The sequence below is a fragment of the Eleutherodactylus coqui genome, chromosome 11 (genome assembly GCF_035609145.1).
Source record: "Eleutherodactylus coqui strain aEleCoq1 chromosome 11, aEleCoq1.hap1, whole genome shotgun sequence".
Classification (NCBI taxonomy): domain Eukaryota; kingdom Metazoa; phylum Chordata; class Amphibia; order Anura; family Eleutherodactylidae; genus Eleutherodactylus; species Eleutherodactylus coqui.
This window is the reverse complement of record NC_089847.1, coordinates 56,314,328-56,341,843: the sequence shown is the minus strand read 5'-3', so window position 1 is coordinate 56,341,843 and position 27,516 is coordinate 56,314,328. Positions and strand designations below refer to the sequence as shown.

The window sequence follows — 27,516 nt, the reverse complement described above, 5'->3', positions numbered from 1 at the left end:
CTTTACCGAACCCACATTTGGAAAACAGTCGTGATGATTCTTAGGCTTCATTTTCTTTCCACATGCAACAGCGCCGTACATCAGACATTGGCTCAGCAGGTCTTGTTTTACATCCAACGTGATGACCCATGCTAATGGCATAAATACTAAACATTCAGTCCTCTCTGCTTCTCATTTATGTTGGCATTTCCCTAGCATTCCCTAAATCTGTCAATTCTGCCTTCTATCTAACTTTTAAAGTAAAACAGGCCACAATTCATGCAAGGCAAATGCATGGATTACATACCTATGGACAAATTATCCATGTCTTTTCCAAAAAGGATCGTCCCAAGCCGATTTCATTTAGAATTGTCACGATGCAAAATGACAGAGAACTGCATGCTGCTGCCAAGTATGTGATGGGACTCGACTTCCTTGCTGTTCTATAGTGGTAGCCACCTGAAACTACATGCTGCATAGGATCTGTTCACACTTAATTTGCCATCTCTGTGACAAATAGCAAAACTTAGAACCACTCCTCAAAATCATCCTACATTTAAAAATTCTTCTCCTGGATCATCATTGCCATCTTTCTGGTTTTCCACAGTTTTCCACAGTTTTGCTCATGGGCGCTGTGGCTTAGTTGGTTAAAGCGCCTGTCTAGTAAACAGGAGATCCTGAGTTCAACTCTCAGCAGTGCCTTGTTCTCTTATTCTGCTCAATAATCAGCACTTTTTTCCAAAAGGGAGATGTTCACTAGCCAATGACATTAAAGATGCTCGTCCCACATCCCTAGAATACTCCACCCGAGTGGCAAAGAGTCAGCTCTGGTTTAGTTTTAACAAGTAGATGGTTGCAACGTTTTGCAAAATGTAGGATGGCATAAGGCACGATAAATTAGAGGTGCCGATTCACTATTGCCTGACTGATACGCTACATAATGCCTGTAAATATGTTTAGAGACTTCAATAGCATCCTTCTTGAACGGTGATGGTAAATTTTCTTCCTCGGGGCATTGCTTGCGCTGAGCATAGAGAATTTTCCAAAAGGAAATCATACGACGAGGATGGGATTCGAACCCATGCGTGCAGAGCACAATGGATTAGCAGTCCATCGCCTTAACCACTCGGCCACCCCGTCAACAAAAGTACTTTTACCGAACCCACATTTGGAAAACAGTCGTGATGATTCTTAGGCTTCATTTTCTTTCCACATGCAACAGCGCCGTACATCAGACATTGGCTCAGCAGGTCTTGTTTTACATCCAACGTGATGACCCATGCTAATGGCATAAATACTAAACATTCAGTCCTCTCTGCTTCTCATTTATGTTGGCATTTCCCTAGCATTCCCTAAATCTGTCAATTCTGCCTTCTATCTAACTTTTAAAGTAAAACAGGCCACAATTCATGCAAGGCAAATGCATGGATTACATACCTATGGAGAAATTATCCATGTCTTTTCCAAAAAGGATCGTCCCAAGCCGATTTCATTTAGAATTGTCACGATGCAAAATGACAGAGAACTGCATGCTGCTGCCAAGTATGTGATGGGACTCGACTTCCTTGCTGTTCTATAGTGGTAGCCACCTGAAACTACATGCTGCATAGGATCTGTTCACACTTAATTTGCCATCTCTGTGACAAATAGCAAAACTTAGAACCACTCCTCAAAATCATCCTACATTTAAAAATTCTTCTCCTGGATCATCCTTGCCATCTTTCTGGTTTTCCACAGTTTTGCTCATGGGCGCTGTGGCTTAGTTGGTTAAAGCGCCTGTCTAGTAAACAGGAGATCCTGAGTTCAACTCTCAGCAGTGCCTTGTTCTCTTATTCTGCTCAATAATCAGCACTTTTTTCCAAAAGGGAGATGTTCACTAGCCAATGACATTAAAGATGCTCGTCCCACATCCCTAGAATACTCCACCCGAGTGGCAAAGAGTCAGCTCTGGTTTAGTTTTAACAAGTAGATGGTTGCAACGTTTTGCAAAATGTAGGATGGCATAAGGCACGATAAATTAGAGGTGCCGATTCACTATTGCCTGACTGATACGCTACATAATGCCTGTAAATATGTTTAGAGACTTCAATAGCATCCTTCTTGAACGGTGATGGTAAATTTTCTTCCTCGGGGCATTGCTTGCGCTGAGCATAGAGAATTTTCCAAAAGGAAATCATACGACGAGGATGGGATTCGAACCCATGCGTGCAGAGCACAATGGATTAGCAGTCCATCGCCTTAACCACTCGGCCACCCCGTCAACAAAAGTACTTTTACCGAACCCACATTTGGAAAACAGTCGTGATGATTCTTAGGCTTCATTTTCTTTCCACATGCAACAGCGCCGTACATCAGACATTGGCTCAGCAGGTCTTGTTTTACATCCAACGTGATGACCCATGCTAATGGCATAAATACTAAACATTCAGTCCTCTCTGCTTCTCATTTATGTTGGCATTTCCCTAGCATTCCCTAAATCTGTCAATTCTGCCTTCTATCTAACTTTTAAAGTAAAACAGGCCACAATTCATGCAAGGCAAATGCATGGATTACATACCTATGGAGAAATTATCCATGTCTTTTCCAAAAAGGATCGTCCCAAGCCGATTTCATTTAGAATTGTCACGATGCAAAATGACAGAGAACTGCATGCTGCTGCCAAGTATGTGATGGGACTCGACTTCCTTGCTGTTCTATAGTGGTAGCCACCTGAAACTACATGCTGCATAGGATCTGTTCACACTTAATTTGCCATCTCTGTGACAAATAGCAAAACTTAGAACCACTCCTCAAAATCATCCTACATTTAAAAATTCTTCTCCTGGATCATCCTTGCCATCTTTCTGGTTTTCCACAGTTTTGCTCATGGGCGCTGTGGCTTAGTTGGTTAAAGCGCCTGTCTAGTAAACAGGAGATCCTGAGTTCAACTCTCAGCAGTGCCTTGTTCTCTTATTCTGCTCAATAATCAGCACTTTTTTCCAAAAGGGAGATGTTCACTAGCCAATGACATTAAAGATGCTCGTCCCACATCCCTAGAATACTCCACCCGAGTGGCAAAGAGTCAGCTCTGGTTTAGTTTTAACAAGTAGATGGTTGCAACGTTTTGCAAAATGTAGGATGGCATAAGGCACGATAAATTAGAGGTGCCGATTCACTATTGCCTGACTGATACGCTACATAATGCCTGTAAATATGTTTAGAGACTTCAATAGCATCCTTCTTGAACGGTGATGGTAAATTTTCTTCCTCGGGGCATTGCTTGCGCTGAGCATAGAGAATTTTCCAAAAAGAAATCATACGACGAGGATGGGATTCGAACCCATGCGTGCAGAGCACAATGGATTAGCAGTCCATCGCCTTAACCACTCGGCCACCCCGTCAACAAAAGTACCTTTACCGAACCCACATTTGGAAAACAGTCGTGATGATTCTTAGGCTTCATTTTCTTTCCACATGCAACAGCGCCGTACATCAGACATTGGCTCAGCAGGTCTTGTTTTACATCCAACGTGATGACCCATGCTAATGGCATAAATACTAAACATTCAGTCCTCTCTGCTTCTCATTTATGTTGGCATTTCCCTAGCATTCCCTAAATCTGTCAATTCTGCCTTCTATCTAACTTTTAAAGTAAAACAGGCCACAATTCATGCAAGGCAAATGCATGGATTACATACCTATGGACAAATTATCCATGTCTTTTCCAAAAAGGATCGTCCCAAGCCGATTTCATTTAGAATTGTCACGATGCAAAATGACAGAGAACTGCATGCTGCTGCCAAGTATGTGATGGGACTCGACTTCCTTGCTGTTCTATAGTGGTAGCCACCTGAAACTACATGCTGCATAGGATCTGTTCACACTTAATTTGCCATCTCTGTGACAAATAGCAAAACTTAGAACCACTCCTCAAAATCATCCTACATTTAAAAATTCTTCTCCTGGATCATCCTTGCCATCTTTCTGGTTTTCCACAGCTTTGCTCATGGGCGCTGTGGCTTAGTTGGTTAAAACGCCTGTCTAGTAAACGGGAGATCCTCAGTTCAACTCTCAGCAGTGCCTTGTTCTCTTATTCTGGTCAATAATCAGCTCTTTTTTCCAAAAGGGAGATGTTCACTAGCCAATGACATTAAAGATGCTCGTCCCACATCCGTAGAATACTCCACCCGAGTGGCAAAGAGTCAGCTCTGGTTTAGTTTTAACAAGTAGATGGTTGCAACGTTTTGCAAAATGTAGGATGGCATAAGGCACGATAAATTAGAGGTGCCGATTCACTATTGCCTGACTGATACGCTACATAATGCCTGTAAATATGTTTAGAGACTTCAATAGCATCCTTCTTGAACGGTGATGGTAAATTTTCTTCCTCGGGGCATTGCTTGTGCTTGAGCATAGAGAATTTTCCAAAAAGGAATCATACGACGAGGATGGGATTCGAACCCATGCGTGCAGAGCACAATGGATTAGCAGTCCATCGCCTTAACCACTCGGCCACCCCGTCAACAAAAGTACCTTTACCGAACCCACATTTGGAAAACAGTCGTGATGATTCTTAGGCTTCATTTTCTTTCCACATGCAACAGCGCCGTACATCAGACATTGGCTCAGCAGGTCTTGTTTTACATCCAACGTGATGACCCATGCTAATGGCATAAATACTAAACATTCAGTCCTCTCTGCTTCTCATTTATGTTGGCATTTCCCTAGCATTCCCTAAATCTGTCAATTCTGCCTTCTATCTAACTTTTAAAGTAAAACAGGCCACAATTCATGCAAGGCAAATGCATGGATTACATACCTATGGACAAATTATCCATGTCTTTTCCAAAAAGGATCGTCCCAAGCCGATTTCATTTAGAATTGTCACGATGCAAAATGACAGAGAACTGCATGCTGCTGCCAAGTATGTGATGGGACTCGACTTCCTTGCTGTTCTATAGTGGTAGCCACCTGAAACTACATGCTGCATAGGATCTGTTCACACTTAATTTGCCATCTCTGTGACAAATAGCAAAACTTAGAACCACTCCTCAAAATCATCCTACATTTAAAAATTCTTCTCCTGGATCATCATTGCCATCTTTCTGGTTTTCCACAGTTTTCCACAGTTTTGCTCATGGGTGCTGTGGCTTAGTTGGTTAAAGCGCCTGTCTAGTAAACAGGAGATCCTGAGTTCAACTCTCAGCAGTGCCTTGTTCTCTTATTCTGCTCAATAATCAGCACTTTTTTCCAAAAGGGAGATGTTCACTAGCCAATGACATTAAAGATGCTCGTCCCACATCCCTAGAATACTCCACCCGAGTGGCAAAGAGTCAGCTCTGGTTTAGTTTTAACAAGTAGATGGTTGCAACGTTTTGCAAAATGTAGGATGGCATAAGGCACGATAAATTAGAGGTGCCGATTCACTATTGCCTGACTGATACGCTACATAATGCCTGTAAATATGTTTAGAGACTTCAATAGCATCCTTCTTGAACGGTGATGGTAAATTTTCTTCCTCGGGGCATTGCTTGCGCTGAGCATAGAGAATTTTCCAAAAGGAAATCATACGACGAGGATGGGATTCGAACCCATGCGTGCAGAGCACAATGGATTAGCAGTCCATCGCCTTAACCACTCGGCCACCCCGTCAACAAAAGTACTTTTACCGAACCCACATTTGGAAAACAGTCGTGATGATTCTTAGGCTTCATTTTCTTTCCACATGCAACAGCGCCGTACATCAGACATTGGCTCAGCAGGTCTTGTTTTACATCCAACGTGATGACCCATGCTAATGGCATAAATACTAAACATTCAGTCCTCTCTGCTTCTCATTTATGTTGGCATTTCCCTAGCATTCCCTAAATCTGTCAATTCTGCCTTCTATCTAACTTTTAACGTAAAACAGGCCACAATTCATGCAAGGCAAATGCATGGATTACATACCTATGGAGAAATTATCCATGTCTTTTCCAAAAAGGATCGTCCCAAGCCGATTTCATTTAGAATTGTCACGATGCAAAATGACAGAGAACTGCATGCTGCTGCCAAGTATGTGATGGGACTCGACTTCCTTGCTGTTCTATAGTGGTAGCCACCTGAAACTACATGCTGCATAGGATCTGTTCACACTTAATTTGCCATCTCTGTGACAAATAGCAAAACTTAGAACCACTCCTCAAAATCATCCTACATTTAAAAATTCTTCTCCTGGATCATCATTGCCATCTTTCTGGTTTTCCACAGTTTTCCACAGTTTTGCTCATGGGCGCTGTGGCTTAGTTGGTTAAAGCGCCTGTCTAGTAAACAGGAGATCCTGAGTTCAACTCTCAGCAGTGCCTTGTTCTCTTATTCTGCTCAATAATCAGCACTTTTTTCCAAAAGGGAGATGTTCACTAGCCAATGACATTAAAGATGCTCGTCCCACATCCCTAGAATACTCCACCCGAGTGGCAAAGAGTCAGCTCTGGTTTAGTTTTAACAAGTAGATGGTTGCAACGTTTTGCAAAATGTAGTATGGCATAAGGCACGATAAATTAGAGGTGCCGATTCACTATTGCCTGACTGATACGCTACATAATGCCTGTAAATATGTTTAGAGACTTCAATAGCATCCTTCTTGAACGGTGATGGTAAATTTTCTTCCTCGGGGCATTGCTTGCGCTGAGCATAGAGAATTTTCCAAAAGGAAATCATACGACGAGGATGGGATTCGAACCCATGCGTGCAGAGCACAATGGATTAGCAGTCCATCGCCTTAACCACTCGGCCACCCCGTCAACAAAAGTACTTTTACCGAACCCACATTTGGAAAACAGTCGTGATGATTCTTAGGCTTCATTTTCTTTCCACATGCAACAGCGCCGTACATCAGACATTGGCTCAGCAGGTCTTGTTTTACATCCAACGTGATGACCCATGCTAATGGCATAAATACTAAACATTCAGTCCTCTCTGCTTCTCATTTATGTTGGCATTTCCCTAGCATTCCATAAATATGTCAATTCTGCCTTCTATCTAACTTTTAAAGTAAAACAGGCCACAATTCATGCAAGGCAAATGCATGGATTACATACCTATGGAGAAATTATCCATGTCTTTTCCAAAAAGGATCGTCCCAAGCCGATTTCATTTAGAATTGTCACGATGCAAAATGACAGAGAACTGCATGCTGCTGCCAAGTATGTGATGGGACTCGACTTCCTTGCTGTTCTATAGTGGTAGCCACCTGAAACTACATGCTGCATAGGATCTGTTCACACTTAATTTGCCATCTCTGTGACAAATAGCAAAACTTAGAACCACTCCTCAAAATCATCCTACATTTAAAAATTCTTCTCCTGGATCATCCTTGCCATCTTTCTGGTTTTCCACATTTTTGCTCATGGGCGCTGTGGCTTAGTTGGTTAAAGCGCCTGTCTAGTAAACAGGAGATCCTGAGTTCAACTCTCAGCAGTGCCTTGTTCTCTTATTCTGCTCAATAATCAGCACTTTTTTCCAAAAGGGAGATGTTCACTAGCCAATGACATTAAAGATGCTCGTCCCACATCCCTAGAATACTCCACCCGAGTGGCAAAGAGTCAGCTCTGGTTTAGTTTTAACAAGTAGATGGTTGCAACGTTTTGCAAAATGTAGTATGGCATAAGGCACGATAAATTAGAGGTGCCGATTCACTATTGCCTGACTGATACGCTACATAATGCCTGTAAATATGTTTAGAGACTTCAATAGCATCCTTCTTGAACGGTGATGGTAAATTTTCTTCCTCGGGGCATTGCTTGCGCTGAGCATAGAGAATTTTCCAAAAAGAAATCATACGACGAGGATGGGATTCGAACCCATGCGTGCAGAGCACAATGGATTAGCAGTCCATCGCCTTAACCACTCGGCCACCCCGTCAGCAAAAGTACCTTTACCGAACCCACATTTGGAAAACAGTCGTGATGATTCTTAGGCTTCATTTTCTTTCCACATGCAACAGCGCCGTACATCAGACATTGGCTCAGCAGGTCTTGTTTTACATCCAACGTGATGACCCATGCTAATGGCATAAATACTAAACATTCAGTCCTCTCTGCTTCTCATTTATGTTGGCATTTCCCTAGCATTCCCTAAATCTGTCAATTCTGCCTTCTATCTAACTTTTAAAGTAAAACAGGCCACAATTCATGCAAGGCAAATGCATGGATTACATACCTATGGACAAATTATCCATGTCTTTTCCAAAAAGGATCGTCCCAAGCCGATTTCATTTAGAATTGTCACGATGCAAAATGACAGAGAACTGCATGCTGCTGCCAAGTATGTGATGGGACTCGACTTCCGTGCTGTTCTATAGTGGTAGCCACCTGAAACTACATGCTGCATAGGATCTGTTCACACTTAATTTGCCATCTCTGTGACAAATAGCAAAACTTAGAACCACTCCTCAAAATCATCCTACATTTAAAAATTCTTCTCCTGGATCATCCTTGCCATCTTTCTGGTTTTCCACAGTTTTGCTCATTTGCGCTGTGGCTTAGTTGGTTAAAGCGCCTGTCTAGTAAACAGGAGATCCTGAGTTCAACTCTCAGCAGTGACTTGTTCTCTTATTCTGCTCAACAATCAGCTTTTTTTTCCAAAAGGGAGATGTTCACTGGCCAATGACATTAAAGATGCTCGTCCCACATCCCTAGAATACTCCACCCGAGTGGCAAAGAGTCAGCTCTGGTTTAGTTTTAACAAGTAGATGGTTGCAACGTTTTGCAAAATGTAGGATGGCATAAGGCACGATAAATTAGAGGTGCCGATTCACTATTGCCTGACTGATACGCTACATAATGCCTGTAAATATGTTTAGAGACTTCAATAGCATCCTTCTTGAACGGTGATGGTAAATTTTCTTCCTCGGGGCATTGCTTGCGCTGAGCATAGAGAATTTTCCAAAAAGGAATCATACGACGAGGATGGGATTCGAACCCATGCAAGCAGAGCACAATGGATTAGCAGTCCATCGCCTTAACTACTCGGCCACCCCGTCAACAAAAGTACCTTTACCGAACCCACATTTGGAAAACAGTCGTGATGATTCTTAGGCTTCATTTTCTTTCCACATGCAACAGCGCCGTACATCAGACATTGGCTCAGCAGGTCTTGTTTTACATCCAACGTGATGACCCATGCTAATGGCATAAATACTAAACATTCAGTCCTCTCTGCTTCTCATTTATGTTGGCATTTCCCTAGCATTCCCTAAATCTGTCAATTCTGCCTTCTATCTAACTTTTAAAGTAAAACAGGCCACAATTCATGCAAGGCAAATGCATGGATTACATACCTATGGACAAATTATCCATGTCTTTTCCAAAAAGGATCGTCCCAAGCCGATTTCATTTAGAATTGTCACGATGCAAAATGACAGAGAACTGCATGCTGCTGCCAAGTATGTCATGGGACTCGACTTCCTTGCTGTTCTATAGTGGTAGCCACCTGAAACTACATGCTGCATAGGATCTGTTCACACTTAATTTGCCATCTCTGTGACAAATAGCAAAACTTAGAACCACTCCTCAAAATCATCCTACATTTAAAAATTCTTCTCCTGGATCATCCTTGCCATCTTTCTGGTTTTCCACAGCTTTGCTCATGGGTGCTGTGGCTTAGTTGGTTAAAACGCCTGTCTAGTAAACGGGAGATCCTCAGTTCAACTCTCAGCAGTGCCTTGTTCTCTTATTCTGGTCAATAATCAGCTCTTTTTTCCAAAAGGGAGATGTTCACTAGCCAATGACATTAAAGATGCTCGTCCCACATCCGTAGAATACTCCACCCGAGTGGCAAAGAGTCAGCTCTGGTTTAGTTTTAACAAGTAGATGGTTGCAACGTTTTGCAAAATGTAGGATGGCATAAGGCACGATAAATTAGAGGTGCCGATTCACTATTGCCTGACTGATACGCTACATAATGCCTGTAAATATGTTTAGAGACTTCAATAGCATCCTTCTTGAACGGTGATGGTAAATTTTCTTCCTCGGGGCATTGCTTGCGCTGAGCATAGAGAATTTTCCAAAAAGGAATCATACGACGAGGATGGGATTCGAACCCATGCAAGCAGAGCACAATGGATTAGCAGTCCATCGCCTTAACTACTCGGCCACCCCGTCAACAAAAGTACCTTTACCGAACCCACATTTGGAAAACAGTCGTGATGATTCTTAGGCTTCATTTTCTTTCCACATGCAACAGCGCCGTACATCAGACATTGGCTCAGCAGGTCTTGTTTTACATCCAACGTGATGACCCATGCTAATGGCATAAATACTAAACATTCAGTCCTCTCTGCTTCTCATTTATGTTGGCATTTCCCTAGCATTCCCTAAATCTGTCAATTCTGCCTTCTATCTAACTTTTAAAGTAAAACAGGCCACAATTCATGCAAGGCAAATGCATGGATTACATACCTATGGACAAATTATCCATGTCTTTTCCAAAAAGGATCGTCCCAAGCCGATTTCATTTAGAATTGTCACGATGCAAAATGACAGAGAACTGCATGCTGCTGCCAAGTATGTCATGGGACTCGACTTCCTTGCTGTTCTATAGTGGTAGCCACCTGAAACTACATGCTGCATAGGATCTGTTCACACTTAATTTGCCATCTCTGTGACAAATAGCAAAACTTAGAACCACTCCTCAAAATCATCCTACATTTAAAAATTCTTCTCCTGGATCATCCTTGCCATCTTTCTGGTTTTCCACAGCTTTGCTCATGGGTGCTGTGGCTTAGTTGGTTAAAACGCCTGTCTAGTAAACGGGAGATCCTCAGTTCAACTCTCAGCAGTGCCTTGTTCTCTTATTCTGGTCAATAATCAGCTCTTTTTTCCAAAAGGGAGATGTTCACTAGCCAATGACATTAAAGATGCTCGTCCCACATCCGTAGAATACTCCACCCGAGTGGCAAAGAGTCAGCTCTGGTTTAGTTTTAACAAGTAGATGGTTGCAACGTTTTGCAAAATGTAGGATGGCATAAGGCACGATAAATTAGAGGTGCCGATTCACTATTGCCTGACTGATACGCTACATAATGCCTGTAAATATGTTTAGAGACTTCAATAGCATCCTTCTTGAACGGTGATGGTAAATTTTCTTCCTCGGGGCATTGCTTGCGCTGAGCATAGAGAATTTTCCAAAAAGGAATCATACGACGAGGATGGGATTCGAACCCATGCGTGCAGAGCACAATGGATTAGCAGTCCATCGCCTTAACCACTCGGCCACCCCGTCAACAAAAGTACCTTTAACGAACCCACATTTGGAAAACAGTCGTGATGATTCTTAGGCTTCATTTTCTTTCCACATGCAACAGCGCCGTACATCAGACATTGGCTCAGCAGGTCTTGTTTTACATCCAACGTGATGACCCATGCTAATGGCATAAATACTAAACATTCAGTCCTCTCTGCTTCTCATTTATGTTGGCATTTCCCTAGCATTCCCTAAATCTGTCAATTCTGCCTTCTATCTAACTTTTAAAGTAAAACAGGCCACAATTCATGCAAGGCAAATGCATGGATTACATACCTATGGACAAATTATCCATGTCTTTTCCAAAAAGGATCGTCCCAAGCCGATTTCATTTAGAATTGTCACGATGCAAAATGACAGAGAACTGCATGCTGCTGCCAAGTATGTGATGGGACTCGACTTCCTTGCTGTTCTATAGTGGTAGCCACCTGAAACTACATGCTGCATAGGATCTGTTCACACTTAATTTGCCATCTCTGTGACAAATAGCAAAACTTAGAACCACTCCTCAAAATCATCCTACATTTAAAAATTCTTCTCCTGGATCATCATTGCCATCTTTCTGGTTTTCCACAGTTTTCCACAGTTTTGCTCATGGGCGCTGTGGCTTAGTTGGTTAAAGCGCCTGTCTAGTAAACAGGAGATCCTGAGTTCAACTCTCAGCAGTGCCTTGTTCTCTTATTCTGCTCAATAATCAGCACTTTTTTCCAAAAGGGAGATGTTCACTAGCCAATGACATTAAAGATGCTCGTCCCACATCCCTAGAATACTCCACCCGAGTGGCAAAGAGTCAGCTCTGGTTTAGTTTTAACAAGTAGATGGTTGCAACGTTTTGCAAAATGTAGGATGGCATAAGGCACGATAAATTAGAGGTGCCGATTCACTATTGCCTGACTGATACGCTACATAATGCCTGTAAATATGTTTAGAGACTTCAATAGCATCCTTCTTGAACGGTGATGGTAAATTTTCTTCCTCGGGGCATTGCTTGCGCTGAGCATAGAGAATTTTCCAAAAGGAAATCATACGACGAGGATGGGATTCGAACCCATGCGTGCAGAGCACAATGGATTAGCAGTCCATCGCCTTAACCACTCGGCCACCCCGTCAACAAAAGTACTTTTACCGAACCCACATTTGGAAAACAGTCGTGATGATTCTTAGGCTTCATTTTCTTTCCACATGCAACAGCGCCGTACATCAGACATTGGCTCAGCAGGTCTTGTTTTACATCCAACGTGATGACCCATGCTACTGGCATAAATACTAAACATTCAGTCCTCTCTGCTTCTCATTTATGTTGGCATTTCCCTAGCATTCCCTAAATCTGTCAATTCTGCCTTCTATCTAACTTTTAAAGTAAAACAGGCCACAATTCATGCAAGGCAAATGCATGGATTACATACCTATGGAGAAATTATCCATGTCTTTTCCAAAAAGGATCGTCCCAAGCCGATTTCATTTAGAATTGTCACGATGCAAAATGACAGAGAACTGCATGCTGCTGCCAAGTATGTCATGGGACTCGACTTCCTTGCTGTTCTATAGTGGTAGCCACCTGAAACTACATGCTGCATAGGATCTGTTCACACTTAATTTGCCATCTCTGTGACAAATAGCAAAACTTAGAACCACTCCTCAAAATCATCCTACATTTAAAAATTCTTCTCCTGGATCATCCTTGCCATCTTTCTGGTTTTCCACAGCTTTGCTCATGGGTGCTGTGGCTTAGTTGGTTAAAACGCCTGTCTAGTAAACGGGAGATCCTCAGTTCAACTCTCAGCAGTGCCTTGTTCTCTTATTCTGGTCAATAATCAGCTCTTTTTTCCAAAAGGGAGATGTTCACTAGCCAATGACATTAAAGATGCTCGTCCCACATCCGTAGAATACTCCACCCGAGTGGCAAAGAGTCAGCTCTGGTTTAGTTTTAACAAGTAGATGGTTGCAACGTTTTGCAAAATGTAGGATGGCATAAGGCACGATAAATTAGAGGTGCCGATTCACTATTGCCTGACTGATACGCTACATAATGCCTGTAAATATGTTTAGAGACTTCAATAGCATCCTTCTTGAATGGTGATGGTAAATTTTCTTCCTCGGGGCATTGCTTGCGCTGAGCATAGAGAATTTTCCAAAAAGGAATCATACGACGAGGATGGGATTCGAACCCATGCAAGCAGAGCACAATGGATTAGCAGTCCATCGCCTTAACCACTCGGCCACCCCGTCAACAAAAGTACTTTTACCGAACCCACATTTGGAAAACAGTCGTGATGATTCTTAGGCTTCATTTTCTTTCCACATGCAACAGCGCCGTACATCAGACATTGGCTCAGCAGGTCTTGTTTTACATCCAACGTGATGACCCATGCTAATCGCATAAATACTAAACATTCAGTCCTCTCTGCTTCTCATTTATGTTGGCATTTCCCTAGCATTCCCTAAATCTGTCAATTCTGCCTTCTATCTAACTTTTAAAGTAAAACAGGCCACAATTCATGCAAGGCAAATGCATGGATTACATACCTATGGACAAATTATCCATGTCTTTTCCAAAAAGGATCGTCCCAAGCCGATTTCATTTAGAATTGTCACGATGCAAAATGACAGAGAACTGCATGCTGCTGCCAAGTATGTCATGGGACTCGACTTCCTTGCTGTTCTATAGTGGTAGCCACCTGAAACTACATGCTGCATAGGATCTGTTCACACTTAATTTGCCATCTCTGTGACAAATAGCAAAACTTAGAACCACTCCTCAAAATCATCCTACATTTAAAAATTCTTCTCCTGGATCATCCTTGCCATCTTTCTGGTTTTCCACAGTTTTGCTCATGGGTGCTGTGGCTTAGTTGGTTAAAGGGCCTGTCTAGTAAACAGGAGATCCTGAGTTCAACTCTCAGCAGTGCCTTGTTCTCTTATTCTGCTCAATAATCAGCACTTTTTTCCAAAAGGGAGATGTTCACTAGCCAATGACATTAAAGATGCTCGTCCCACATCCCTAGAATACTCCACCCGAGTGGCAAAGAGTCAGCTCTGGTTTAGTTTTAACAAGTAGATGGTTGCAACGTTTTGCAAAATGTAGGATGGCATAAGGCACGATAAATTAGAGGTGCCAATTCACTATTGCCTGACTGATACGCTACATAATGCCTGTAAATATGTTTAGAGACTTCAATAGCATCCTTCTTGAACGGTGATGGTAAATCTTCTTCCTCGGGGCATTGCTTGCGCTGAGCATAGAGAATTTTCCAAAAAGAAATCATACGACGAGGATGGGATTTGATCCCATGCGTGCAGAGCACAATGGATTAGCAGTCCATCGCCTTAACCACTCGGCCACCCCGTCAACAAAAGTACCTTTACCGAACCCACATTTGGAAAACAGTCGTGATGATTCTTAGGCTTCATTTTCTTTCCACATGCAACAGCGCCGTACATCAGACATTGGCTCAGCAGGTCTTGTTTTACATCCAACGTGATGACCCATGCTAATGGCATAAATACTAAACATTCAGTCCTCTCTGCTTCTCATTTATGTTGGCATTTCCCTAGCATTCCCTAAATCTGTCAATTCTGCCTTCTATCTAACTTTTAAAGTAAAACAGGCCACAATTCATGCAAGGCAAATGCATGGATTACATACCTATGGACAAATTATCCATGTCTTTTCCAAAAAGGATCGTCCCAAGCCGATTTCATTTAGAATTGTCACGATGCAAAATGACAGAGAACTGCATGCTGCTGCCAAGTATGTGATGGGACTCGACTTCCTTGCTGTTCTATAGTGGTAGCCACCTGAAACTACATGCTGCATAGGATCTGTTCACACTTAATTTGCCATCTCTGTGACAAATAGCAAAACTTAGAACCACTCCTCAAAATCATCCTACATTTAAAAATTCTTCTCCTGGATCATCATTGCCATCTTTCTGGTTTTCCACAGTTTTCCACAGTTTTGCTCATGGGCGCTGTGGCTTAGTTGGTTAAAGCGCCTGTCTAGTAAACAGGAGATCCTGAGTTCAACTCTCAGCAGTGCCTTGTTCTCTTATTCTGCTCAATAATCAGCACTTTTTTCCAAAAGGGAGATGTTCACTAGCCAATGACATTAAAGATGCTCGTCCCACATCCCTAGAATACTCCACCCGAGTGGCAAAGAGTCAGCTCTGGTTTAGTTTTAACAAGTAGATGGTTGCAACGTTTTGCAAAATGTAGGATGGCATAAGGCACGATAAATTAGAGGTGCCGATTCACTATTGCCTGACTGATACGCTACATAATGCCTGTAAATATGTTTAGAGACTTCAATAGCATCCTTCTTGAACGGTGATGGTAAATTTTCTTCCTCGGGGCATTGCTTGCGCTGAGCATAGAGAATTTTCCAAAAGGAAATCATACGACGAGGATGGGATTCGAACCCATGCGTGCAGAGCACAATGGATTAGCAGTCCATCGCCTTAACCACTCGGCCACCCCGTCAACAAAAGTACTTTTACCGAACCCACATTTGGAAAACAGTCGTGATGATTCTTAGGCTTCATTTTCTTTCCACATGCAACAGCGCCGTACATCAGACATTGGCTCAGCAGGTCTTGTTTTACATCCAACGTGATGACCCATGCTAATGGCATAAATACTAAACATTCAGTCCTCTCTGCTTCTCATTTATGTTGGCATTTCCCTAGCATTCCCTAAATCTGTCAATTCTGCCTTCTATCTAACTTTTAAAGTAAAACAGGCCACAATTCATGCAAGGCAAATGCATGGATTACATACCTATGGAGAAATTATCCATGTCTTTTCCAAAAAGGATCGTCCCAAGCCGATTTCATTTAGAATTGTCACGATGCAAAATGACAGAGAACTGCATGCTGCTGCCAAGTATGTGATGGGACTCGACTTCCTTGCTGTTCTATAGTGGTAGCCACCTGAAACTACATGCTGCATAGGATCTGTTCACACTTAATTTGCCATCTCTGTGACAAATAGCAAAACTTAGAACCACTCCTCAAAATCATCCTACATTTAAAAATTCTTCTCCTGGATCATCCTTGCCATCTTTCTGGTTTTCCACAGTTTTGCTCATGGGCGCTGTGGCTTAGTTGGTTAAAGCGCCTGTCTAGTAAACAGGAGATCCTGAGTTCAACTCTCAGCAGTGCCTTGTTCTCTTATTCTGCTCAATAATCAGCACTTTTTTCCAAAAGGGAGATGTTCACTAGCCAATGACATTAAAGATGCTCGTCCCACATCCCTAGAATACTCCACCCGAGTGGCAAAGAGTCAGCTCTGGTTTAGTTTTAACAAGTAGATGGTTGCAACGTTTTGCAAAATGTAGGATGGCATAAGGCACGATAAATTAGAGGTGCCGATTCACTATTGCCTGACTGATACGCTACATAATGCCTGTAAATATGTTTAGAGACTTCAATAGCATCCTTCTTGAACGGTGATGGTAAATTTTCTTCCTCGGGGCATTGCTTGCGCTGAGCATAGAGAATTTTCCAAAAAGAAATCATACGACGAGGATGGGATTCGAACCCATGCGTGCAGAGCACAATGGATTAGCAGTCCATCGCCTTAACCACTCGGCCACCCCGTCAACAAAAGTACCTTTACCGAACCCACATTTGGAAAACAGTCGTGATGATTCTTAGGCTTCATTTTCTTTCCACATGCAACAGCGCCGTACATCAGACATTGGCTCAGCAGGTCTTGTTTTACATCCAACGTGATGACCCATGCTAATGGCATAAATACTAAACATTCAGTCCTCTCTGCTTCTCATTTATGTTGGCATTTCCCTAGCATTCCCTAAATCTGTCAATTCTGCCTTCTATCTAACTTTTAAAGTAAAACAGGCCACAATTCATGCAAGGCAAATGCATGGATTACATACCTATGGACAAATTATCCATGTCTTTTCCAAAAAGGATCGTCCCAAGCCGATTTCATTTAGAATTGTCACGATGCAAAATGACAGAGAACTGCATGCTGCTGCCAAGTATGTGATGGGACTCGACTTCCTTGCTGTTCTATAGTGGTAGCCACCTGAAACTACATGCTGCATAGGATCTGTTCACACTTAATTTGCCATCTCTGTGACAAATAGCAAAACTTAGAACCACTCCTCAAAATCATCCTACATTTAAAAATTCTTCTCCTGGATCATCCTTGCCATCTTTCTGGTTTTCCACAGCTTTGCTCATGGGCGCTGTGGCTTAGTTGGTTAAAACGCCTGTCTAGTAAACGGGAGATCCTCAGTTCAACTCTCAGCAGTGCCTTGTTCTCTTATTCTGGTCAATAATCAGCTCTTTTTTCCAAAAGGGAGATGTTCACTAGCCAATGACATTAAAGATGCTCGTCCCACATCCGTAGAATACTCCACCCGAGTGGCAAAGAGTCAGCTCTGGTTTAGTTTTAACAAGTAGATGGTTGCAACGTTTTGCAAAATGTAGGATGGCATAAGGCACGATAAATTAGAGGTGCCGATTCACTATTGCCTGACTGATACGCTACATAATGCCTGTAAATATGTTTAGAGACTTCAATAGCATCCTTCTTGAACGGTGATGGTAAATTTTCTTCCTCGGGGCATTGCTTGTGCTTGAGCATAGAGAATTTTCCAAAAAGGAATCATACGACGAGGATGGGATTCGAACCCATGCGTGCAGAGCACAATGGATTAGCAGTCCATCGCCTTAACCACTCGGCCACCCCGTCAACAAAAGTACCTTTACCGAACCCACATTTGGAAAACAGTCGTGATGATTCTTAGGCTTCATTTTCTTTCCACATGCAACAGCGCCGTACATCAGACATTGGCTCAGCAGGTCTTGTTTTACATCCAACGTGATGACCCATGCTAATGGCATAAATACTAAACATTCAGTCCTCTCTGCTTCTCATTTATGTTGGCATTTCCCTAGCATTCCCTAAATCTGTCAATTCTGCCTTCTATCTAACTTTTAAAGTAAAACAGGCCACAATTCATGCAAGGCAAATGCATGGATTACATACCTATGGACAAATTATCCATGTCTTTTCCAAAAAGGATCGTCCCAAGCCGATTTCATTTAGAATTGTCACGATGCAAAATGACAGAGAACTGCATGCTGCTGCCAAGTATGTGATGGGACTCGACTTCCTTGCTGTTCTATAGTGGTAGCCACCTGAAACTACATGCTGCATAGGATCTGTTCACACTTAATTTGCCATCTCTGTGACAAATAGCAAAACTTAGAACCACTCCTCAAAATCATCCTACATTTAAAAATTCTTCTCCTGGATCATCATTGCCATCTTTCTGGTTTTCCACAGTTTTCCACAGTTTTGCTCATGGGTGCTGTGGCTTAGTTGGTTAAAGCGCCTGTCTAGTAAACAGGAGATCCTGAGTTCAACTCTCAGCAGTGCCTTGTTCTCTTATTCTGCTCAATAATCAGCACTTTTTTCCAAAAGGGAGATGTTCACTAGCCAATGACATTAAAGATGCTCGTCCCACATCCCTAGAATACTCCACCCGAGTGGCAAAGAGTCAGCTCTGGTTTAGTTTTAACAAGTAGATGGTTGCAACGTTTTGCAAAATGTAGGATGGCATAAGGCACGATAAATTAGAGGTGCCGATTCACTATTGCCTGACTGATACGCTACATAATGCCTGTAAATATGTTTAGAGACTTCAATAGCATCCTTCTTGAACGGTGATGGTAAATTTTCTTCCTCGGGGCATTGCTTGCGCTGAGCATAGAGAATTTTCCAAAAGGAAATCATACGACGAGGATGGGATTCGAACCCATGCGTGCAGAGCACAATGGATTAGCAGTCCATCGCCTTAACCACTCGGCCACCCCGTCAACAAAAGTACCTTTACCGAACCCACATTTGGAAAACAGTCGTGATGATTCTTAGGCTTCATTTTCTTTCCACATGCAACAGCGCCGTACATCAGACATTGGCTCAGCAGGTCTTGTTTTACATCCAACGTGATGACCCATGCTAATGGCATAAATACTAAACATTCAGTCCTCTCTGCTTCTCATTTATGTTGGCATTTCCCTAGCATTCCCTAAATCTGTCAATTCTGCCTTCTATCTAACTTTTAAAGTAAAACAGGCCACAATTCATGCAAGGCAAATGCATGGATTACATACCTATGGACAAATTATCCATGTATTTTCCAAAAAGGATCGTCCCAAGCCGATTTCATTTAGAATTGTCACGATGCAAAATGACAGAGAACTGCATGCTGCTGCCAAGTATGTGATGGGACTCGACTTCCTTGCTGTTCTATAGTGGTAGCCACCTGAAACTACATGCTGCATAGGATCTGTTCACACTTAATTTGCCATCTCTGTGACAAATAGCAAAACTTAGAACCACTCCTCAAAATCATCCTACATTTAAAAATTCTTCTCCTGGATCATCATTGCCATCTTTCTGGTTTTCCACAGTTTTCCACAGTTTTGCTCATGGGTGCTGTGGCTTAGTTGGTTAAAGCGCCTGTCTAGTAAACAGGAGATCCTGAGTTCAACTCTCAGCAGTGCCTTGTTCTCTTATTCTGCTCAATAATCAGCACTTTTTTCCAAAAGGGAGATGTTCACTAGCCAATGACATTAAAGATGCTCGTCCCACATCCCTAGAATACTCCACCCGAGTGGCAAAGAGTCAGCTCTGGTTTAGTTTTAACAAGTAGATGGTTGCAACGTTTTGCAAAATGTAGGATGGCATAAGGCACGATAAATTAGAGGTGCCGATTCACTATTGCCTGACTGATACGCTACATAATGCCTGTAAATATGTTTAGAGACTTCAATAGCATCCTTCTTGAACGGTGATGGTAAATTTTCTTCCTCGGGGCATTGCTTGCGCTGAGCATAGAGAATTTTCCAAAAGGAAATCATACGACGAGGATGGGATTCGAACCCATGCGTGCAGAGCACAATGGATTAGCAGTCCATCGCCTTAACCACTCGGCCACCCCGTCAACAAAAGTACTTTTACCGAACCCACATTTGGAAAACAGTCGTGATGATTCTTAGGCTTCATTTTCTTTCCACATGCAACAGCGCCGTACATCAGACATTGGCTCAGCAGGTCTTGTTTTACATCCAACGTGATGACCCATGCTAATGGCATAAATACTAAACATTCAGTCCTCTCTGCTTCTCATTTATGTTGGCATTTCCCTAGCATTCCCTAAATCTGTCAATTCTGCCTTCTATCTAACTTTTAACGTAAAACAGGCCACAATTCATGCAAGGCAAATGCATGGATTACATACCTATGGAGAAATTATCCATGTCTTTTCCAAAAAGGATCGTCCCAAGCCGATTTCATTTAGAATTGTCACGATGCAAAATGACAGAGAACTGCATGCTGCTGCCAAGTATGTGATGGGACTCGACTTCCTTGCTGTTCTATAGTGGTAGCCACCTGAAACTACATGCTGCATAGGATCTGTTCACACTTAATTTGCCATCTCTGTGACAAATAGCAAAACTTAGAACCACTCCTCAAAATCATCCTACATTTAAAAATTCTTCTCCTGGATCATCATTGCCATCTTTCTGGTTTTCCACAGTTTTCCACAGTTTTGCTCATGGGCGCTGTGGCTTAGTTGGTTAAAGCGCCTGTCTAGTAAACAGGAGATCCTGAGTTCAACTCTCAGCAGTGCCTTGTTCTCTTATTCTGCTCAATAATCAGCACTTTTTTCCAAAAGGGAGATGTTCACTAGCCAATGACATTAAAGATGCTCGTCCCACATCCCTAGAATACTCCACCCGAGTGGCAAAGAGTCAGCTCTGGTTTAGTTTTAACAAGTAGATGGTTGCAACGTTTTGCAAAATGTAGTATGGCATAAGGCACGATAAATTAGAGGTGCCGATTCACTATTGCCTGACTGATACGCTACATAATGCCTGTAAATATGTTTAGAGACTTCAATAGCATCCTTCTTGAACGGTGATGGTAAATTTTCTTCCTCGGGGCATTGCTTGCGCTGAGCATAGAGAATTTTCCAAAAGGAAATCATACGACGAGGATGGGATTCGAACCCATGCGTGCAGAGCACAATGGATTAGCAGTCCATCGCCTTAACCACTCGGCCACCCCGTCAACAAAAGTACTTTTACCGAACCCACATTTGGAAAACAGTCGTGATGATTCTTAGGCTTCATTTTCTTTCCACATGCAACAGCGCCGTACATCAGACATTGGCTCAGCAGGTCTTGTTTTACATCCAACGTGATGACCCATGCTAATGGCATAAATACTAAACATTCAGTCCTCTCTGCTTCTCATTTATGTTGGCATTTCCCTAGCATTCCATAAATATGTCAATTCTGCCTTCTATCTAACTTTTAAAGTAAAACAGGCCACAATTCATGCAAGGCAAATGCATGGATTACATACCTATGGAGAAATTATCCATGTCTTTTCCAAAAAGGATCGTCCCAAGCCGATTTCATTTAGAATTGTCACGATGCAAAATGACAGAGAACTGCATGCTGCTGCCAAGTATGTGATGGGACTCGACTTCCTTGCTGTTCTATAGTGGTAGCCACCTGAAACTACATGCTGCATAGGATCTGTTCACACTTAATTTGCCATCTCTGTGACAAATAGCAAAACTTAGAACCACTCCTCAAAATCATCCTACATTTAAAAATTCTTCTCCTGGATCATCCTTGCCATCTTTCTGGTTTTCCACATTTTTGCTCATGGGCGCTGTGGCTTAGTTGGTTAAAGCGCCTGTCTAGTAAACAGGAGATCCTGAGTTCAACTCTCAGCAGTGCCTTGTTCTCTTATTCTGCTCAATAATCAGCACTTTTTTCCAAAAGGGAGATGTTCACTAGCCAATGACATTAAAGATGCTCGTCCCACATCCCTAGAATACTCCACCCGAGTGGCAAAGAGTCAGCTCTGGTTTAGTTTTAACAAGTAGATGGTTGCAACGTTTTGCAAAATGTAGTATGGCATAAGGCACGATAAATTAGAGGTGCCGATTCACTATTGCCTGACTGATACGCTACATAATGCCTGTAAATATGTTTAGAGACTTCAATAGCATCCTTCTTGAACGGTGATGGTAAATTTTCTTCCTCGGGGCATTGCTTGCGCTGAGCATAGAGAATTTTCCAAAAAGAAATCATACGACGAGGATGGGATTCGAACCCATGCGTGCAGAGCACAATGGATTAGCAGTCCATCGCCTTAACCACTCGGCCACCCCGTCAGCAAAAGTACCTTTACCGAACCCACATTTGGAAAACAGTCGTGATGATTCTTAGGCTTCATTTTCTTTCCACATGCAACAGCGCCGTACATCAGACATTGGCTCAGCAGGTCTTGTTTTACATCCAACGTGATGACCCATGCTAATGGCATAAATACTAAACATTCAGTCCTCTCTGCTTCTCATTTATGTTGGCATTTCCCTAGCATTCCCTAAATCTGTCAATTCTGCCTTCTATCTAACTTTTAAAGTAAAACAGGCCACAATTCATGCAAGGCAAATGCATGGATTACATACCTATGGACAAATTATCCATGTCTTTTCCAAAAAGGATCGTCCCAAGCCGATTTCATTTAGAATTGTCACGATGCAAAATGACAGAGAACTGCATGCTGCTGCCAAGTATGTGATGGGACTCGACTTCCGTGCTGTTCTATAGTGGTAGCCACCTGAAACTACATGCTGCATAGGATCTGTTCACACTTAATTTGCCATCTCTGTGACAAATAGCAAAACTTAGAACCACTCCTCAAAATCATCCTACATTTAAAAATTCTTCTCCTGGATCATCCTTGCCATCTTTCTGGTTTTCCACAGTTTTGCTCATTTGCGCTGTGGCTTAGTTGGTTAAAGCGCCTGTCTAGTAAACAGGAGATCCTGAGTTCAACTCTCAGCAGTGACTTGTTCTCTTATTCTGCTCAACAATCAGCTTTTTTTTCCAAAAGGGAGATGTTCACTGGCCAATGACATTAAAGATGCTCGTCCCACATCCCTAGAATACTCCACCCGAGTGGCAAAGAGTCAGCTCTGGTTTAGTTTTAACAAGTAGATGGTTGCAACGTTTTGCAAAATGTAGGATGGCATAAGGCACGATAAATTAGAGGTGCCGATTCACTATTGCCTGACTGATACGCTACATAATGCCTGTAAATATGTTTAGAGACTTCAATAGCATCCTTCTTGAACGGTGATGGTAAATTTTCTTCCTCGGGGCATTGCTTGCGCTGAGCATAGAGAATTTTCCAAAAAGGAATCATACGACGAGGATGGGATTCGAACCCATGCAAGCAGAGCACAATGGATTAGCAGTCCATCGCCTTAACTACTCGGCCACCCCGTCAACAAAAGTACCTTTACCGAACCCACATTTGGAAAACAGTCGTGATGATTCTTAGGCTTCATTTTCTTTCCACATGCAACAGCGCCGTACATCAGACATTGGCTCAGCAGGTCTTGTTTTACATCCAACGTGATGACCCATGCTAATGGCATAAATACTAAACATTCAGTCCTCTCTGCTTCTCATTTATGTTGGCATTTCCCTAGCATTCCCTAAATCTGTCAATTCTGCCTTCTATCTAACTTTTAAAGTAAAACAGGCCACAATTCATGCAAGGCAAATGCATGGATTACATACCTATGGACAAATTATCCATGTCTTTTCCAAAAAGGATCGTCCCAAGCCGATTTCATTTAGAATTGTCACGATGCAAAATGACAGAGAACTGCATGCTGCTGCCAAGTATGTCATGGGACTCGACTTCCTTGCTGTTCTATAGTGGTAGCCACCTGAAACTACATGCTGCATAGGATCTGTTCACACTTAATTTGCCATCTCTGTGACAAATAGCAAAACTTAGAACCACTCCTCAAAATCATCCTACATTTAAAAATTCTTCTCCTGGATCATCCTTGCCATCTTTCTGGTTTTCCACAGCTTTGCTCATGGGTGCTGTGGCTTAGTTGGTTAAAACGCCTGTCTAGTAAACGGGAGATCCTCAGTTCAACTCTCAGCAGTGCCTTGTTCTCTTATTCTGGTCAATAATCAGCTCTTTTTTCCAAAAGGGAGATGTTCACTAGCCAATGACATTAAAGATGCTCGTCCCACATCCGTAGAATACTCCACCCGAGTGGCAAAGAGTCAGCTCTGGTTTAGTTTTAACAAGTAGATGGTTGCAACGTTTTGCAAAATGTAGGATGGCATAAGGCACGATAAATTAGAGGTGCCGATTCACTATTGCCTGACTGATACGCTACATAATGCCTGTAAATATGTTTAGAGACTTCAATAGCATCCTTCTTGAACGGTGATGGTAAATTTTCTTCCTCGGGGCATTGCTTGCGCTGAGCATAGAGAATTTTCCAAAAAGGAATCATACGACGAGGATGGGATTCGAACCCATGCAAGCAGAGCACAATGGATTAGCAGTCCATCGCCTTAACTACTCGGCCACCCCGTCAACAAAAGTACCTTTACCGAACCCACATTTGGAAAACAGTCGTGATGATTCTTAGGCTTCATTTTCTTTCCACATGCAACAGCGCCGTACATCAGACATTGGCTCAGCAGGTCTTGTTTTACATCCAACGTGATGACCCATGCTAATGGCATAAATACTAAACATTCAGTCCTCTCTGCTTCTCATTTATGTTGGCATTTCCCTAGCATTCCCTAAATCTGTCAATTCTGCCTTCTATCTAACTTTTAAAGTAAAACAGGCCACAATTCATGCAAGGCAAATGCATGGATTACATACCTATGGACAAATTATCCATGTCTTTTCCAAAAAGGATCGTCCCAAGCCGATTTCATTTAGAATTGTCACGATGCAAAATGACAGAGAACTGCATGCTGCTGCCAAGTATGTCATGGGACTCGACTTCCTTGCTGTTCTATAGTGGTAGCCACCTGAAACTACATGCTGCATAGGATCTGTTCACACTTAATTTGCCATCTCTGTGACAAATAGCAAAACTTAGAACCACTCCTCAAAATCATCCTACATTTAAAAATTCTTCTCCTGGATCATCCTTGCCATCTTTCTGGTTTTCCACAGCTTTGCTCATGGGTGCTGTGGCTTAGTTGGTTAAAACGCCTGTCTAGTAAACGGGAGATCCTCAGTTCAACTCTCAGCAGTGCCTTGTTCTCTTATTCTGGTCAATAATCAGCTCTTTTTTCCAAAAGGGAGATGTTCACTAGCCAATGACATTAAAGATGCTCGTCCCACATCCGTAGAATACTCCACCCGAGTGGCAAAGAGTCAGCTCTGGTTTAGTTTTAACAAGTAGATGGTTGCAACGTTTTGCAAAATGTAGGATGGCATAAGGCACGATAAATTAGAGGTGCCGATTCACTATTGCCTGACTGATACGCTACATAATGCCTGTAAATATGTTTAGAGACTTCAATAGCATCCTTCTTGAACGGTGATGGTAAATTTTCTTCCTCGGGGCATTGCTTGCGCTGAGCATAGAGAATTTTCCAAAAAGGAATCATACGACGAGGATGGGATTCGAACCCATGCGTGCAGAGCACAATGGATTAGCAGTCCATCGCCTTAACCACTCGGCCACCCCGTCAACAAAAGTACCTTTAACGAACCCACATTTGGAAAACAGTCGTGATGATTCTTAGGCTTCATTTTCTTTCCACATGCAACAGCGCCGTACATCAGACATTGGCTCAGCAGGTCTTGTTTTACATCCAACGTGATGACCCATGCTAATGGCATAAATACTAAACATTCAGTCCTCTCTGCTTCTCATTTATGTTGGCATTTCCCTAGCATTCCCTAAATCTGTCAATTCTGCCTTCTATCTAACTTTTAAAGTAAAACAGGCCACAATTCATGCAAGGCAAATGCATGGATTACATACCTATGGACAAATTATCCATGTCTTTTCCAAAAAGGATCGTCCCAAGCCGATTTCATTTAGAATTGTCACGATGCAAAATGACAGAGAACTGCATGCTGCTGCCAAGTATGTGATGGGACTCGACTTCCTTGCTGTTCTATAGTGGTAGCCACCTGAAACTACATGCTGCATAGGATCTGTTCACACTTAATTTGCCATCTCTGTGACAAATAGCAAAACTTAGAACCACTCCTCAAAATCATCCTACATTTAAAAATTCTTCTCCTGGATCATCATTGCCATCTTTCTGGTTTTCCACAGTTTTCCACAGTTTTGCTCATGGGCGCTGTGGCTTAGTTGGTTAAAGCGCCTGTCTAGTAAACAGGAGATCCTGAGTTCAACTCTCAGCAGTGCCTTGTTCTCTTATTCTGCTCAATAATCAGCACTTTTTTCCAAAAGGGAGATGTTCACTAGCCAATGACATTAAAGATGCTCGTCCCACATCCCTAGAATACTCCACCCGAGTGGCAAAGAGTCAGCTCTGGTTTAGTTTTAACAAGTAGATGGTTGCAACGTTTTGCAAAATGTAGGATGGCATAAGGCACGATAAATTAGAGGTGCCGATTCACTATTGCCTGACTGATACGCTACATAATGCCTGTAAATATGTTTAGAGACTTCAATAGCATCCTTCTTGAACGGTGATGGTAAATTTTCTTCCTCGGGGCATTGCTTGCGCTGAGCATAGAGAATTTTCCAAAAGGAAATCATACGACGAGGATGGGATTCGAACCCATGCGTGCAGAGCACAATGGATTAGCAGTCCATCGCCTTAACCACTCGGCCACCCCGTCAACAAAAGTACTTTTACCGAACCCACATTTGGAAAACAGTCGTGATGATTCTTAGGCTTCATTTTCTTTCCACATGCAACAGCGCCGTACATCAGACATTGGCTCAGCAGGTCTTGTTTTACATCCAACGTGATGACCCATGCTACTGGCATAAATACTAAACATTCAGTCCTCTCTGCTTCTCATTTATGTTGGCATTTCCCTAGCATTCCCTAAATCTGTCAATTCTGCCTTCTATCTAACTTTTAAAGTAAAACAGGCCACAATTCATGCAAGGCAAATGCATGGATTACATACCTATGGAGAAATTATCCATGTCTTTTCCAAAAAGGATCGTCCCAAGCCGATTTCATTTAGAATTGTCACGATGCAAAATGACAGAGAACTGCATGCTGCTGCCAAGTATGTCATGGGACTCGACTTCCTTGCTGTTCTATAGTGGTAGCCACCTGAAACTACATGCTGCATAGGATCTGTTCACACTTAATTTGCCATCTCTGTGACAAATAGCAAAACTTAGAACCACTCCTCAAAATCATCCTACATTTAAAAATT

General features: G+C 42.4%; 29 non-coding genes across 29 annotated transcripts; 11 read left to right on the top strand and 18 right to left on the bottom strand.

Annotated features, from left to right (window-relative positions):
* Window positions 1-607: 607 nt before the first annotated feature.
* Window positions 608-681, top strand: TRNAT-AGU (transfer RNA threonine (anticodon AGU)). The gene has a single exon. It is a non-coding gene; the product is annotated as a tRNA-Thr (tRNA).
* A 356-nt stretch (window positions 682-1,037) lies between these two features.
* Window positions 1,038-1,119, bottom strand: TRNAS-GCU (transfer RNA serine (anticodon GCU)). The gene has a single exon. It is a non-coding gene; the product is annotated as a tRNA-Ser (tRNA).
* Window positions 1,120-1,727: 608 nt separating this feature from the next.
* TRNAT-AGU (transfer RNA threonine (anticodon AGU)) lies at window positions 1,728-1,801 on the top strand. Its single transcript has one exon. It is a non-coding gene; the product is annotated as a tRNA-Thr (tRNA).
* A 356-nt stretch (window positions 1,802-2,157) lies between these two features.
* Window positions 2,158-2,239, bottom strand: TRNAS-GCU (transfer RNA serine (anticodon GCU)). Its single transcript has one exon. It is a non-coding gene; the product is annotated as a tRNA-Ser (tRNA).
* Window positions 2,240-2,847: 608 nt separating this feature from the next.
* On the top strand, window positions 2,848-2,921 carry TRNAT-AGU (transfer RNA threonine (anticodon AGU)). Its single transcript has one exon. It is a non-coding gene; the product is annotated as a tRNA-Thr (tRNA).
* Window positions 2,922-3,277: 356 nt separating this feature from the next.
* On the bottom strand, window positions 3,278-3,359 carry TRNAS-GCU (transfer RNA serine (anticodon GCU)). Its single transcript has one exon. It is a non-coding gene; the product is annotated as a tRNA-Ser (tRNA).
* Window positions 3,360-4,398: 1,039 nt separating this feature from the next.
* TRNAS-GCU (transfer RNA serine (anticodon GCU)) lies at window positions 4,399-4,480 on the bottom strand. Its single transcript has one exon. It is a non-coding gene; the product is annotated as a tRNA-Ser (tRNA).
* Window positions 4,481-5,528: 1,048 nt separating this feature from the next.
* Window positions 5,529-5,610, bottom strand: TRNAS-GCU (transfer RNA serine (anticodon GCU)). Its single transcript has one exon. It is a non-coding gene; the product is annotated as a tRNA-Ser (tRNA).
* A 618-nt stretch (window positions 5,611-6,228) lies between these two features.
* On the top strand, window positions 6,229-6,302 carry TRNAT-AGU (transfer RNA threonine (anticodon AGU)). The gene has a single exon. It is a non-coding gene; the product is annotated as a tRNA-Thr (tRNA).
* A 356-nt stretch (window positions 6,303-6,658) lies between these two features.
* On the bottom strand, window positions 6,659-6,740 carry TRNAS-GCU (transfer RNA serine (anticodon GCU)). Its single transcript has one exon. It is a non-coding gene; the product is annotated as a tRNA-Ser (tRNA).
* A 608-nt stretch (window positions 6,741-7,348) lies between these two features.
* Window positions 7,349-7,422, top strand: TRNAT-AGU (transfer RNA threonine (anticodon AGU)). Its single transcript has one exon. It is a non-coding gene; the product is annotated as a tRNA-Thr (tRNA).
* A 356-nt stretch (window positions 7,423-7,778) lies between these two features.
* TRNAS-GCU (transfer RNA serine (anticodon GCU)) lies at window positions 7,779-7,860 on the bottom strand. The gene has a single exon. It is a non-coding gene; the product is annotated as a tRNA-Ser (tRNA).
* Window positions 7,861-11,138: 3,278 nt separating this feature from the next.
* On the bottom strand, window positions 11,139-11,220 carry TRNAS-GCU (transfer RNA serine (anticodon GCU)). The gene has a single exon. It is a non-coding gene; the product is annotated as a tRNA-Ser (tRNA).
* A 618-nt stretch (window positions 11,221-11,838) lies between these two features.
* Window positions 11,839-11,912, top strand: TRNAT-AGU (transfer RNA threonine (anticodon AGU)). Its single transcript has one exon. It is a non-coding gene; the product is annotated as a tRNA-Thr (tRNA).
* A 356-nt stretch (window positions 11,913-12,268) lies between these two features.
* TRNAS-GCU (transfer RNA serine (anticodon GCU)) lies at window positions 12,269-12,350 on the bottom strand. Its single transcript has one exon. It is a non-coding gene; the product is annotated as a tRNA-Ser (tRNA).
* Window positions 12,351-15,208: 2,858 nt separating this feature from the next.
* On the top strand, window positions 15,209-15,282 carry TRNAT-AGU (transfer RNA threonine (anticodon AGU)). Its single transcript has one exon. It is a non-coding gene; the product is annotated as a tRNA-Thr (tRNA).
* Window positions 15,283-15,638: 356 nt separating this feature from the next.
* Window positions 15,639-15,720, bottom strand: TRNAS-GCU (transfer RNA serine (anticodon GCU)). Its single transcript has one exon. It is a non-coding gene; the product is annotated as a tRNA-Ser (tRNA).
* Window positions 15,721-16,328: 608 nt separating this feature from the next.
* On the top strand, window positions 16,329-16,402 carry TRNAT-AGU (transfer RNA threonine (anticodon AGU)). Its single transcript has one exon. It is a non-coding gene; the product is annotated as a tRNA-Thr (tRNA).
* A 356-nt stretch (window positions 16,403-16,758) lies between these two features.
* Window positions 16,759-16,840, bottom strand: TRNAS-GCU (transfer RNA serine (anticodon GCU)). The gene has a single exon. It is a non-coding gene; the product is annotated as a tRNA-Ser (tRNA).
* Window positions 16,841-17,879: 1,039 nt separating this feature from the next.
* TRNAS-GCU (transfer RNA serine (anticodon GCU)) lies at window positions 17,880-17,961 on the bottom strand. Its single transcript has one exon. It is a non-coding gene; the product is annotated as a tRNA-Ser (tRNA).
* Window positions 17,962-19,009: 1,048 nt separating this feature from the next.
* Window positions 19,010-19,091, bottom strand: TRNAS-GCU (transfer RNA serine (anticodon GCU)). The gene has a single exon. It is a non-coding gene; the product is annotated as a tRNA-Ser (tRNA).
* A 1,048-nt stretch (window positions 19,092-20,139) lies between these two features.
* On the bottom strand, window positions 20,140-20,221 carry TRNAS-GCU (transfer RNA serine (anticodon GCU)). The gene has a single exon. It is a non-coding gene; the product is annotated as a tRNA-Ser (tRNA).
* Window positions 20,222-20,839: 618 nt separating this feature from the next.
* TRNAT-AGU (transfer RNA threonine (anticodon AGU)) lies at window positions 20,840-20,913 on the top strand. Its single transcript has one exon. It is a non-coding gene; the product is annotated as a tRNA-Thr (tRNA).
* A 356-nt stretch (window positions 20,914-21,269) lies between these two features.
* Window positions 21,270-21,351, bottom strand: TRNAS-GCU (transfer RNA serine (anticodon GCU)). The gene has a single exon. It is a non-coding gene; the product is annotated as a tRNA-Ser (tRNA).
* A 608-nt stretch (window positions 21,352-21,959) lies between these two features.
* On the top strand, window positions 21,960-22,033 carry TRNAT-AGU (transfer RNA threonine (anticodon AGU)). The gene has a single exon. It is a non-coding gene; the product is annotated as a tRNA-Thr (tRNA).
* Window positions 22,034-22,389: 356 nt separating this feature from the next.
* Window positions 22,390-22,471, bottom strand: TRNAS-GCU (transfer RNA serine (anticodon GCU)). Its single transcript has one exon. It is a non-coding gene; the product is annotated as a tRNA-Ser (tRNA).
* Window positions 22,472-25,749: 3,278 nt separating this feature from the next.
* Window positions 25,750-25,831, bottom strand: TRNAS-GCU (transfer RNA serine (anticodon GCU)). Its single transcript has one exon. It is a non-coding gene; the product is annotated as a tRNA-Ser (tRNA).
* A 618-nt stretch (window positions 25,832-26,449) lies between these two features.
* Window positions 26,450-26,523, top strand: TRNAT-AGU (transfer RNA threonine (anticodon AGU)). Its single transcript has one exon. It is a non-coding gene; the product is annotated as a tRNA-Thr (tRNA).
* A 356-nt stretch (window positions 26,524-26,879) lies between these two features.
* TRNAS-GCU (transfer RNA serine (anticodon GCU)) lies at window positions 26,880-26,961 on the bottom strand. The gene has a single exon. It is a non-coding gene; the product is annotated as a tRNA-Ser (tRNA).
* Window positions 26,962-27,516: the final 555 nt, after the last annotated feature.